Source organism: Rhagoletis zephyria, unplaced genomic scaffold (assembly GCF_001687245.7).
Source record: "Rhagoletis zephyria isolate East Lansing unplaced genomic scaffold, Rhagoletis_zephyria_1.1 Rzeph_scaffold_06515, whole genome shotgun sequence".
Lineage (NCBI taxonomy): Eukaryota > Metazoa > Arthropoda > Insecta > Diptera > Tephritidae > Rhagoletis > Rhagoletis zephyria.
The window spans coordinates 21,340-35,355 of NW_016163598.1; the positions used below are offsets into that span (position 1 = coordinate 21,340).

General features: G+C 35.8%; 1 long non-coding RNA gene across 1 annotated transcript; it reads left to right on the top strand.

The window, feature by feature from the left end:
- The first annotated feature begins 3,357 nt into the window (after positions 1 to 3,357).
- Positions 3,358 to 9,045, top strand: LOC108373258 (uncharacterized). Its single transcript, XR_001848947.1, has 3 exons — positions 3,358 to 3,773; positions 7,959 to 8,071; positions 8,135 to 9,045. It is a non-coding gene; the product is annotated as an uncharacterized LOC108373258 (long non-coding RNA).
- Positions 9,046 to 14,016: the final 4,971 nt, after the last annotated feature.

Here is a 14,016-nt window from a genome sequence, read left to right on the forward strand (position 1 = left end):
GGCCTAAAGCCGCACTGATAATCTCCAATCAGCTCGTTGACGGTGGGCTTCAGTCTTTCGCATAATACGCTCGATAAGACCTTGTAACCTATGCTTAGAAGGCTAATTCCGCGGTAGTTGGCGCGTATGGCGGGGTCGCCTTTCTTGTGGATTGGGCAGAGCACACTTAAATTCCAGTCGTCGGGCATGCGTTCATCTGACCATATTCTGCATACGAGCTGATGCATGCACCTCATCAGCTCCTCGCCGCCGTACTTGAATAGCTCGGCTGGCAGGCCGTCAGCTCCAGCAGCTTTGTTGTTTTTCAGCCGCGTAATCGCTATTCGTACCTCGTCATAGTCAGGCGGTGGGACAGCTACTCCATCATCATCGACTGGGGACTCGGGTTCGTCTTCCTCACTACTTTCAGCGCTGCTACCATTCAGTAGGTTATAAAAGTGTTCCCTCCACAATTTAAGTATATTCTGGGCATCGGTCACTACGTCGCAATTGTTGTTCTTACAGGAGTTCGCCCCGGTCTTGAAACCTTCCGTAAGTCGCCTAACCCTCTGGTAGAATTTTCGGGCATTCTTCCTGTCGGCCAGCATCTCAAGCTCTTCGCACTCACGTATTTCGGCCTCTCTCTTCTTATTACGGCAAATAGGTCTCGCTTCCTTCTTCAGTTCCCTACAACGGTCCCACATGGCTCGCATTGCGCCCGATCGCAGCGTGGCCCTGTAGGCGGCATCTTTTTTCTCTGCGGCTTCTTGACATTCCTCATCGTACCAGTTGTTCCTTTGGGCTCGCTGAAATCCAACTACTTCTTCGTGCTTCATGTGCTATTTAGCTGTATAAAAACTGCAAAATGACTCAAAATTAAAATAAGACTACTATGAGATTGATATAAACATCCAATTTCAAAACAGTTTATGTTCTCATCAGTTAAATATGCTTCATATGCATATACAAATAAACATATTGCACAAAAGCTTTTAGTTCTATTTCACACCAAAGCTACACTGTTTCCATGTAAATTTGCAAAGAAGCAACACGGTTCCACTGCTAAGGGAGCGGTGCGAGAGAGACAACTGTCAGTTTATCGAACCTTGTATTATTGAATCATGGTACTTATCTACATTTGGGTATGCACTCACACAAAGCAAGAATTCGCAAAAATTTCATTGATTAGCTGCCACCGCTACACTGAGTGAAGCGCGCATCTTTGTTCTACTTATAGGGCATTCGCACGCGGCGATTTTTCAGGCAACGGCCTTTCAACTAATCGCTTTCAACAAAGTTGGTCGCCAGCCAACTNCTTATCTACATTTGGGTATGCACTCACACAAAGCAAGAATTCGCAAAAATTTCATTGATTAGCTGCCACCGCTACACTGAGTGAAGCGCGCATCTTTGTTCTACTTATAGGGCATTCGCACGCGGCGATTTTTCAGGCAACGGCCTTTCAACTAATCGCTTTCAACAAAGTTGGTCGCCAGCCAACTTTGAGCTCGTTCAACTTTTTTTCCTTGCAACCCTGTGTTTGTTTACATTCTGTATCAGTGTTGGGCAATGAAATTGTTCCTTCAGTACGAAATCTATACAAAAAATGTACTTTTCGGCTATAAATTGTATCACTTTTTAATTCGCTCATATATTTTCTTAGTACATTCCCTTCAATACCAATGATTTTATGGTATTCATGAGAAAGTTTTATTTTTTATGTACATACGTTTACGTATTTTACACTTTTACAAATTGATTCCACGTGCGCATGTACTGCGTTTAACGCAAATATGTATGCACACATTTTCAAGTATACTTCTTAACAAAAAGCATATTTAAGTTATTATTAATGGATAAAAGAGACATTTTCTTTGGATTCAGTACTAAAATTTGACCTTTTAATAGATTTCAAGTGCTTATTAAAACTTTACGACAAGATTTGACCATTTGTCTTAATATTATTAAATTTTAATTATTTTTTGTAAAAATACGGTTTATATTTTAAGAAAAGCCGTACAAATCCAAGGTTCAAACTTTGTGCAACATTAAAAAAACCAACACACTTTCTTAAAAATTTCGAGCTTTTTAATTCAATTTCCTAGATTTATTTTGAGTATGCGGTTTTTTAGCCCATTAAATTTTAATATAAGTTTTTTAAGATTTCTTTGATGAAGGTGTTGCTAATTTTCTCCATATAAAAAAATCGTCGAACACACTTCGTATGGAAGAAAATAGCTGACATCGTCGACAAAAAAAAATTGCCAAGTTCAACGGTAAGTCCCAGCTACTTTAAACTTGCACTTTATTATACTAAAATTGAATGGGCTAAAAACTAAAGAATATTAATAAAGCTTGAAATTTTTACGAAAGTATGTTGGTTTTTGGATGTTTCGCATAGATTTAATCTTGGGTTTATACAGTTTTTCTTAAAGAATACATTATATTTTATAAACAGATAGTTAAAATTAAAAAATAATAAAATAAATAGTAAAATCTTGTTAATATGTCAGTGCCGTAAAGGTATTAAATTTAAGAAAATCTCTTCTTATAACTAACGAAGACTTTGTTGCTATATGAAGCTGACTTCGACATTTTGTTTTAATAAAACTTAGTATCGAAAAGCTTCTTTAAAAATTTGCCTAGGCTATACTATACTGGTTCGTTCAAGCCATTTTTCAAAACTTACAAAGGTAAATATGAACAGGCGAACATAAGAGAATACAAAAAATTTCTTGCTGTGAATTTTCAGAGCTATATATTTTTAGTATTCATTACAAAATTGTATTAAAAAGTACTTCGTAGTAGGAAAGTATATTGTAAATGAAATTGTATCAAACAAGTACAATTGTACCAAAAAATGCCAACACTGTTCTGTATACATACTTTTTTTTCTTTTTTACTTTTTTACTCTTATTTTATCTTTCAGCTTCGCTAAAAGCACTTCTACCAACGCTTGGCTTACCAAATTTACGCCAATTGATAAAATTTTGCGATTTAAATTCATTTTCAATAATGTAAATAACGATTCGTGATGAATCGAAAATCGCCTCGTCTGAATAGGGATGGCAACTTTTTCACTTTCAACTTCTCATTCAACTTCGTATTCAACTTTTGTTGCCTGTAAAATCGCCTCGTGTGAATGCCCTATTAGGAATGTTCGATATTTAAGAAAGTATCGATATCTTGAGTCGATTTAATTCATGCATGTAAACTCGATATGGCGATATATCGAGGTGAACAATATCGATATCGGAAAAATCGATGTAGAAAATCCTACTCAGATTGAATAGAATATTAGACCTGGTTATCAACTCAACTAATTGTGTTATTTCCATCTTGTATATTTACTGAGGATTAAAACGGCATGCTGGTCGACTCAAGCGGTTTGTCAAACCTAAGAGCTAAATAAATCACACAAGCTGTTTATTAAACCAACTTTAGTATTTTTCCATACACTTCGATGAAAAATAAATTTCAACTTAAATATCGATATTGCGGGTAAAGTATCGATGTCTTCGATATATCGACCTTAGAATATCGATTCAAAAAACCGATTATCGTGCGATGAAACATCGATATTCAGAAAAATCGATACGATATTGAACATTCCTAGTTCTACTTCAGTTTGGTTCTTCTTCAGTTTTATTCTGTTGTTCTTTTGCCTGTCGTGCAGCATTCGTTCGCATGACAAAACCTTTCGTCAGTGTAGCAGTTGATTTGTTATACGTGTGAAGGGAAGATACAGTGCTTGAAATAAGAGCTAATGGCTGGCAGTGCTTGTGCAGCTGTTAGTATGTACACATATAAGTATATGGGGTATTTCATCGTCACGGGTGGGCCATTTTTACAGCAAAAAATATTTTTTCTTTTTATTAATTCTAGAATTAATGGGTCGTATGAATAAGAACTAAACAATTGCAATTTTTTTCTAATTTCAAGAGAATATAACGAGAAAGCTGCTTTATTACTTCACCTGTTTTTAATTTCACCGTGGGATTTGCTTTTTGTATTCGCTTAATTTAATTTTTATAATCTTAAAAAAAACACATTTGAAATACTGTGAGCAATAGCCTAGTAAAACTTAATCCAAGATGGCGGAATATTGCCAAATGAAATCTAGGGGCAAGACTGTGGATCCATGATCTACGTGTCAAATAGAAGTAAATTGCATCAAAAAATCGCTGTTGCATTTTTTTTTTAATTTTCCTACCAAATTTATCTAATTTTACTGGGCTAGTACCTATTGACTAACCAACAATTAACAGAAATTTTATTATTATTTTTTTTCTTGTTTTTCTTGTGGATCTTTTTAGCATATAGAATTTACATGTGGCTCTTTTCGGCCTCGGCCTTACCCACCCCTGGTATATACTAATGTACATTTTGAAAGCCGTTTTTTTTTTGTTCGCAAAGCCTGAGAACGGAAGTGTTCAAGTGTGGTGTGATATATGAAATCAATCTTATACTCATGGAGAAAAATGTGTTATTTGATAAGAGGGCGTGGCGCCGTACAAACGTATATATAATTCTTCTGTAGGCGTGTTTGTGAGTGAAATCCTAAATTCCGGGACGGATTTTAACTAAGTTTTTTGTGTGTTTTTGAGTGGCTCTCTGGAGTTTCTCAATTTCACCTGCCAGTTGGCGCAGTAGTTGAGTTATTACTAAAAATCTTATTTATGATCCAATTTGGCTAATATTCAAAATGTGTATTGGTAACGGTAAAGGCAATACTATTGCAAAAAAGAGCTTCCTGGTGGCGCTGGAGTAATTACGAATAATCGCCAAGTTAGAAAAGGCGCCACGAATGTCTGATTAAATCGACCTGTTGCACCATTGAGTATATCTAGCTCTTGTGTGTTACGATTGGCCCAATGGATGTAATTTGCCAGTATTATTATGCATTAAAGCTTCATTCGGAGACACCAGGGTTGAGTTGTGCAGGGGTAAATCTCAAATCACTACCGATAAATGAACTGCCAGATCCATTTCGCGCCTTTTACTGTAATAAATTCAAGTAACAAAAATAAGTTTTCACTTAAATTGCTATCGTGAAAGTTATGTTGGATTTCCACTAGGCATTAAATGGCAAAAATGACAAATGACAAAGTCAGGCATTAGAAGAAAATTGTGTCATTACATTAAAAAAATTATCATTAAATTCATTTCCACATGGCATTTTTTTAAATGGCATACATTTTTTGTCATTTCAATGCCTAGTGGAAATTCGGCATTACTTTTAAGGTATTTTGTCTGAAATAAGTCTACATACATATATTGGATTTCTTTAAAATAATTATACGCATCCATTTTGAAATTGCCACCAACTATATTATAAAGCATGATACAATAATTTTTAGAAGGTAGTTTCACTTCAAAATTTTTGACATAAACCGTGTCTGTGACAAACACGAAATGTGGCCACTGCTACGATATAGAACTTGGGGATTATCGCTTGTTATTTTAGATATTTTTTAACAGAATATGTAAAGATTTATATGTTTCATAACTGATCACTTAATTTTTAATATAAATATACTTATTTTATACATACATTTTTGCCACTGCTAATCACATGAATAAAAATCATAAAAATGAAAATATAACAGCAATATTTCTTGTTTATAATGGATTAGATCCATCGCACACCACGGACTTTATCGGCCGCCAATTTAGATGTGCTCGCTAGTCTTTCCATTGCACCACAACTTATTGGTCAGAGCGATTAAGCTGGTGTAATGTGCGCACCTCCATACATCTTTATGTACATATTTCAAGCGAGCCCTATCACTTAAATAGGCGGCCGATAAAGTCTGTGGTGTGCGGTGGCTCTTATAGCTGTGTCCTTACATCTATTCCGTGTGTTGCAATATCCACGAAAGCAGCAGTTAATTTTTTATGAAGAAAATTATTACAAAATATTCGAAAACTTCTCTACTTATATGTTTGGCTTTTCTTTGTTTTATTTTTCCAACGTCAAAAGCTGGATTTTTTTTTTGAAAAAGTTGGTACAACAAAAAATACGAAACACGTTTTCTGTCAGATAGCTAACATGGCGGATAAGAAGAAGAAGTGAAACTACCTTCTAAAAATTATTGTATCATGCTATAAAGTTTCTGGAATAGATTCAGTATAGAACCGGAAAGAGAAGAAGAAATGTTGCTGAAAGTAGGGATAAATCGATACAAGTAAAGCCAAGTACATACTCGATACTTTTCTCAATTTACCAAGTATTTTTGTACTCGATACTTTTTACTGCGATCCAAGTAGGTATCGAAAAAAAAGTACTTGTATCGGAAGCGCAAAACTTTTATTGCTTCAGCAACCCTATTACTGGCGCCTATATTTTCTGAAAATAAGTTTTAAGCGAAGTTGGTACATATTTATATTTAAAATATAATCGTATATTTTATAAAAGGTTATTATCAAAAGTAAAATAGTTGATTTGCAAGTATTTTTAGTAATGCGTAGTGGGTTATTTGTAAAATGCTTATTATTTAGATGGCGCCCGCTTCGGGAGTTTGGAAGTTTTTCTCCAAGAAAGACGACTCTTTGGCATCATGTAAACGTTGCCACAACACTATTTCATATTGTGGCAACACATCGAATTTGCATAATACTATGTCTCCATTGTGAGATTTAATGAAGATTTAGCCCTCTGACGAGATTTGACGTTAAATCTTTTGAGATTTATCATATAAAATTAAATCTCGAAAGGCAGTAGATTTAAGTTAAATCTTCGTCAAATCTTCAATAATATTGATCAATAAGTACAATTTGTTGGATGTGGCAACCACAAATTCACATGCCATAAGTCAAATGACATTTGTGTTTTCAATATACAGTTGAGGACATTGAAATCTAGCCTATCATAAAAACATGAATTTTCGTATTTTTAGGGATTTTTATATTTTTTTGTTAGTTTGGGAGGAAAATTAGTAATACATATTTACATAACTTTGGTTGTAATAAATTAAGAAAATATTATTTTAAAAACTAAAAATTTAGAAGAAATGTTTTATAGTAATATCATGCAGAGTCTTCTCCGCTTTCTATAAGTCATTTACGCGCTGCGACAAAAAATTTATAAATTTCGGTAATGGTTCTGCTTCGATAACATTGCACCGAACATCCTCTAGAACTCAGTTCGTATTCATGATATGCCAAAGGCCCACGATTGGATTCTCGGTTCCCTCCTATGAATAAGAGAGTTCTATAAAAAATTTTCTTTCCGCAAATTTTTTTTTACCGTTTTGATAATTTTTCTTAAATTCGGGAAAATGATTCGGAATATGGTACCATTCTTTACACTTTCCAAACTATATATTATACATACATATTTACCACAAATAAGAAGCCAATAATATTCAGAATTCATATAATGAAATTGCGCTTGGTACCTTCCTTTTATCTGTCTGTATATCAATGTCCGCAACTGTATTTGTAAAATCATACATAAGCATCGGCGTAGCCAGAATGAAATTTAGGGGGGGCCTCGACCCTATTAAGCTGGCATTTCAGGGTACTATTTAAATATTTAAAGTTAGGGGGGGGATTTATTAAATCTTAATGGATAAATCTCTCAATGGAGACATAGTATAAGCATTTGAAATCACACAATATTATTGTAGAAAAGTGTAATAAGCTATCTAGTAAGTATCATTGTTTTGTGATATGTACTAAATGAACTTTTATGGTACGTTCACATGCTGCAACTTCTGTAACTATGTAAAGTAAAATAAATTTTATATGTAGTAATACTTTGTTAACCAGTATAAAACAACTAAAAAGGTGATGAAATAACTATTCTATGCTGAGCGACAGTTTGTACTCAATGCAATTATAGTGAAACTGTAAATAAATATTTATGTAATAAAATTGTTTAGAATTGAATAATATTAAATAAAATGTTGGTTTGGTTGTTTTGAATTTCCGAAAACAAAGTGCAAAACTAATTTTAAAATACCATATAATTACAGGCGCAAAATGAAGGAAGGGGACGATGATGGTGCCAAACGAAGCGATGATATAAGGAATGAAAGAGACGCTAACACTATAAAAGTTGCTTTCGAAAATATTGAGTTTCATAAAGGTATATCCATTATATACATATGTAGTCCTAACGCTAATTAACTTTAACATAATTTCTTTTTAGACAGCGGCGCGAAAAACAACAAAATAACTAAGTGCATTTGATTCTTCATTTGTAAAGGCATGAGACCCTTTCATGTCGTGGAAGGAGAAGGGTTTCTAAAACTGATGAAAGAGGTAGCCCCTCTGAACACAGTGCCATCTAGCGATATTTTAAAGAAAAAACTTTGCGAAAAATATTTCATCTCGGCGGAAATGTTCAAACAAAGGATTCAAAAGCCACCTACTGTATGCCTAACTTTAGATATTTGGGCGGAAACCATGGCAGAACGGTCATTTCTTGGTGTAACCGTTCATTTTTTTTTTAGAAAACAGTACATTTGTAACTTGTGCTATTGGTACTAGACAGTTATCTCAGCGTCACACGGCCGATTATATAAATGAAACTTTTAAAACAATTCTTAATGAATGGGACATAGAAATTTCCAAAGTCAGATGCATTGTAACAGACAATGGCCAAAATATGGTCGCAGCTGTAAGAATGGTTGCCTCACAAAAGCACCATCTACCCTGCTTTCCTCATACTATTAATCTCGTAGTTCAGGCTGGTTTAAAAAATCCTTCAATCGAGAGTGTGCTCAACAAAGTTAGAAAAGTAGTTATATGGGTAAAAAATAGTGTAGTCAACTCTGACAAACTACGCAAAATCCAGATAGAACAAGGTATTCCTGAAGGATGCGTAAAAAAATTGATACTCGATGTATGCACGCGCTGGAACTCGGTATTTTACATGGTGGAACGCTTTTAGAGATGCAAAAAGTTGTTTGGAATTACTGCTAGAGAGCTCTATAAGTCCAAATATGGCAACTGGTCAGGAAATAGAAATTTTGAAACAATTAATTATCTCCTACAGCCGTTTGAATATTTGACCAGAGAGGCATCTGGTGAAAACTATTTAACTTTATCAAAAGTTAGTCCAATGATAAACTGTGTAAGTACGACGCTGCGAAAATTTACATCATCACATACAGAAATAACAAGCGTTGCAGAAATTTTTCGATCTGAGCTGAGCTGCAGATTCGGTAAAATTGAATACAACTCGCATGCAGCTTTAAGCACTCTCCTGGATCCAGGTTTAAGAACATAAATTTTCAAGATTCGCTTGCATGTGGTTAAGCTATCCTAAAATTGCGGAATCTCATTAAAGAAGATACCTTAAATTCATCCAGCGAATTTGAAGTAGAAGTCAGTTCTGCAAAACAATTTGATTTTTGGCAACATCATCGAGAGTTGGTTATAGGACTAAAAAAGCGCAAAAATTGTCTTATCTTCGGGAGACGAAGTGACTCTTTATCTTTCCTCACCCACATCGTCTTTGAAAAGCAACCCATTAGAGGAATGGGAAGATATGCGCACTACAATTCCGCAGCTATATAAGCAAGTCCGTCTATACTTATAGGTTGTTGGGTCATCTGTCCCCTGCGAGAGACTTTTCTCCAAAACAGGTAAAACTATTTCAAAATCTCGAAACCGCCTTTCAGGAAAACACTTGGAAAAGTTGATGTTTTTGGGAAATATAACAAAAAAGGAGTTCTTTTCTTAAATTTATTTTATATAAAAAACTTTATTTAGGTATAAGTGTTTGAAAAATGTATTTAATTGTCTATTAAATACTACACAAAAATAGTTCTCGTTTAAAATGTGTGTATGAAAAACTTTTAAAAGATAAATAATCTTGTAAAAATGCAAATTTTTGTGAAATGAAAATACAATAACTTTGAAAAATATGCAAAATTGTAGTTCTATGTAGAAGTATTCGATACCTTTCCGATACTGAGTAGGTATCGACACTTCGATTGATACAAGTACAAGTATTGATTGGAGTAATACCTTGATGGTATCGATTTGTCCCTAGCTGAAAGTCACCCGCCGCGCTGCTAGCGCCCTCACCGTTGCTCCGCTGTAGTTGAGAGTCACCCACCGCGCTGCTAGCGCTCTCACCGTTGCTTCGCCATTCCTGACTGCACGTCTATACCTGCGCTATGGCGCTCGTATACGAACTGTCAGCTTTATCGCATGCGAAATCTTATCGCAGGGAAATTTTTGTACGTGGGCATTTGATCGCATACCATTGCAGTGCCAATTTGTTGTAAGTTTTTTATAAATGTTGCGAAAATTTTATTTAATTTATTTCGTTTTGTCTGAACAACGTTTCTCCGAATAACACCGCTTCTTTCCTACTCGGAATCAAAGCAAATACGAAAAAGCAGTGGCTAAACGCATAGTTAGGTATGCGATAAATGGTATGAGAGTAAGAGATATCTCATACCATTTATCGCATATTCTCTGCGATGAACGGTCTACATCTGCGATATATCTCTTACGATGTTTCGTATGCGAGCGCCCATAGCTGGCATAGACGTGCAGTGAGAGCCACCCGCCGTGCTCTCCCCACTTGGCTCTTCAGTACTCATCGTCATCCGCTCCGGCTCGACCGCTTGACGTCAACTAACGTCACTATACTCTCTCCCTCTCCCTCTCTTTGGACATAAGGTTGCTAGCACTCTAGTCATAGNTTTAAATACTACACAAAAATAATTCTCGTTTGAAATGTGTGTATGAAAAACTTTTAAAAGATAAATAATCTTGTAAAAATGCAAATTTTTGTGAAATGAAAATACAATAACTTTGAAAAATATGCAAAATTGTAGTTCTATGTAGAAGTATTCGATACCTTTCCGATACTGAGTAGGTATCGACACTTCGATTGATACAAGTACAAGTATTGATTGGAGTAATACCTTGATGGTATCGATTTTTCCCTAGCTGAAAGTCACCCGCCGCGCTGCTAGCGCCCTCACCGTTGCTCCGCTGTAGTTGAGAGTCACCCACCGCGCTGCTAGCGCTCTCACCGTTGCTTCGCCATTCCTGACTGCACGTCTATACCTGCGCTATGGCGCTCGTATACGAACTGTCAGCTTTATCGCATGCGAAATCTTATCGCAGGGAAATTTTTGTACGTGGGCATTTGATCGCATACCATTGCAGTGCCAATTTGTTGTAAGTTTTTTATAAATGTTGCGAAAATTTTATTTAATTTATTTCGTTTTGTCTGAACAACGTTTCTCCGAATAACACCGCTTCTTTCCTACTCGGAATCAAAGCAAATACGAAAAAGCAGTGGCTAAACGCATAGTTAGGTATGCGATAAATGGTATGAGAGTAAGAGATATCTCATACCATTTATCGCATATTCTCTGCGATGAACGGTCTACATCTGCGATATATCTCTTACGATGTTTCGTATGCGAGCGCCCATAGCTGGCATAGACGTGCAGTGAGAGCCACCCGCCGTGCTCTCCCCACTTGGCTCTTCAGTACTCATCGTCATCCGCTCCGGCTCGACCGCTTGACGTCAACTAACGTCACTATACTCTCTCCCTCTCCCTCTCTTTGGACATAAGGTTGCTAGCACTCTAGTCATAGCGCTGCATGTGTGTGTGTGTGTGTGTTCGAAGTAAATACACGAGAATAGTGTGTTTTATTTGGTGGAGGTTAGTGGGACCTTCGCTAGAGTCTGGATCGGCTGAACTTACCTCAGCTTTCGACCAAACCCAACTCATAATAGTAAGGCATAGAACATCTACTCCGTCATCATCGACGGGGGGATGGGGTTCGTCTCTTCCACAACTTTAAGTGATGCTAAAATTCTGTGGGGTGGAAAAGTGTACCCTCCAATTTATTTATTTATTTTTATTTATTTATTTTTATTTGTTTCTTTTTATTTATTTTTTAAGTATGTATCTGACATCGGTCACTAGGTCCCTATGGTTGTTCTTACAGGAGTTCGCCCTGGTTTTGAAACCTTTCCTAAATTGCCTAACTNGTCTTTACATACATATTTGTGAAAAATACAGTTAAGAAATGATAGCGACCTAGTGGCTGAAAAGTCCCAAAATTTAGTGGGAGGAATCTTTGCACATATTTATAACATACATTTTCATTCGTATCACTGGGACACTCCTCGCATATAAAAGTCCCATTTTAAAGCGTTAATAAATGACAGCACCATTGAAGAAATATGCAATAAAATTTAAGGACGGCACCTTAAATCAAGGGTGGACAGGAGATAATAGTTTCTCCAACATTAATTCATAATTTTATTTTATTTTATGCGCGAAGTTTACCGGACATTTATTGGCGAACTCACGAAATTTATTCTGCAATCCGACGTTGGAAGAATGTCTGCAATCCTATCGATTTTACGCGGTGTGATGCTCCCAGGGATCTGCATTGGATTCAGATTGGAAATCAATCATTTTCTATATTCCCCTTGAAAATTTCCAAAAAGTTTTGATGGGAAGTTACAAAATGGCGTTGCAAGTAATATTTCGTCACTCGCTTAATTATTACAAAGCACAACATACACTAGGTACGCTTTGCACTCAAAATTGAAAAAAATATCTCGCGCTTCCACACTTTAATGAACGCCATGTTTTTTTCAATAAATTTTGTTTTCATTTTCAGTAAATATGAATGTTAAATCAATTTATAATATAATTTTTTTTCGGTGCTGACATATTTTGTATTATTTTTTCATTCTATAATTGTTTGTGTAAATTTGTGCATTTTCTGGAGTGCCTTACGCTGACGACACACAATCAGTTTTGCCTTTCAATTTCCCCACACACATCGCTTGCCAAAAATCATCAAAATTCAATTCAATTTGAGAAGCAATTTAATTATCAACATGTCGTCTTCAAGAAAACAATGTAACTAACTAGCTTCTGAAGACCATTTTCCATTTTTAGTTCCATTGTAGATTAACATTTTAGCATGCAGAAACTTAGTATTTTTTTATTTTCACAAAATTGAAAACAAAATTAAAACTCAATTGAAAGGGAAAAATTGAAAGCAAGTGGCCCATTCAAGTAATAAATAAGAGTGTGTTAGTGAAAAAGTGTAAGTGTATTGAAAATTGAAAGGGGAAAATTGAATGTGTAACGTCCCGGTTAGCTTCATATGCGAGGGCGTTCAAGAATGATAGAATACAAGATTGCGCCGTCCTGGCCGTTGAGATTTGTGTACCACAAGTAAACAAAGAATAAGCGAAAAGAATAACGAGTTGAAACTGCCAAAACAGTTCAATTTACAGCGAAAAGCGTGTTTTAATTTTGCTAAATGCGAAAATATTGCATTTTTCACCTAATCTTTTAGAGAACAGTGATTATTTTAGTGCACTCCATTGCTTTGCAATTGAGGCTGCTTCCGCAAACGTTTTAGTGCACTCCATTGCTTTGCAATTAAGGCTGCTGCAGAAAACTGCGGCAGCATCTCAGCGGGATTGATTGGTTAACTTGCTAATGGAGGCTGCTTGGAGCAGAAGCAAAATCATTCTGAGGAAATGCTGTTAATATAATAATAGAGAGACATTTCGGAAACGACTTTGCCGTGCCCTATGTATACAAAATGCAGCGATTGGTCCCAGCGGTACACTTGCATCTACGCTTCTTGCATCTTGACGGCTGTCGCAATTTAACACACAGCACTCCATTGTATTAGTTTTTACGCAGTCTTCAACTCAAATCACTCACAAATTGCAAATTAACACAATTTAAACAGATTTTTCACTTATAATTAAAATTTCTCTTTCGCTGATTTGTAAACAAAGGTTTATTTACAAGTTACCACAACTGTCAACATCGGCAAAACCCAAGTAGCGGTATCACTGACGGCGCCACCCTTGTTCGCTGCACCGTGGAGGGCATTTGCTTTGCCCTTCCATATGAAACTCAGGCACTTTCATATGAATTGTGTTTATATGTCAGGGCATACGGGAGGGCGATACATTTTTTTTTTATCTTTAAAGTGTAAATTTGTATATGTGCCTATACTTCAGCGCAAAACAAAAACAAATGTGCTACAAGTGCTTATGGAGTGAGCAGC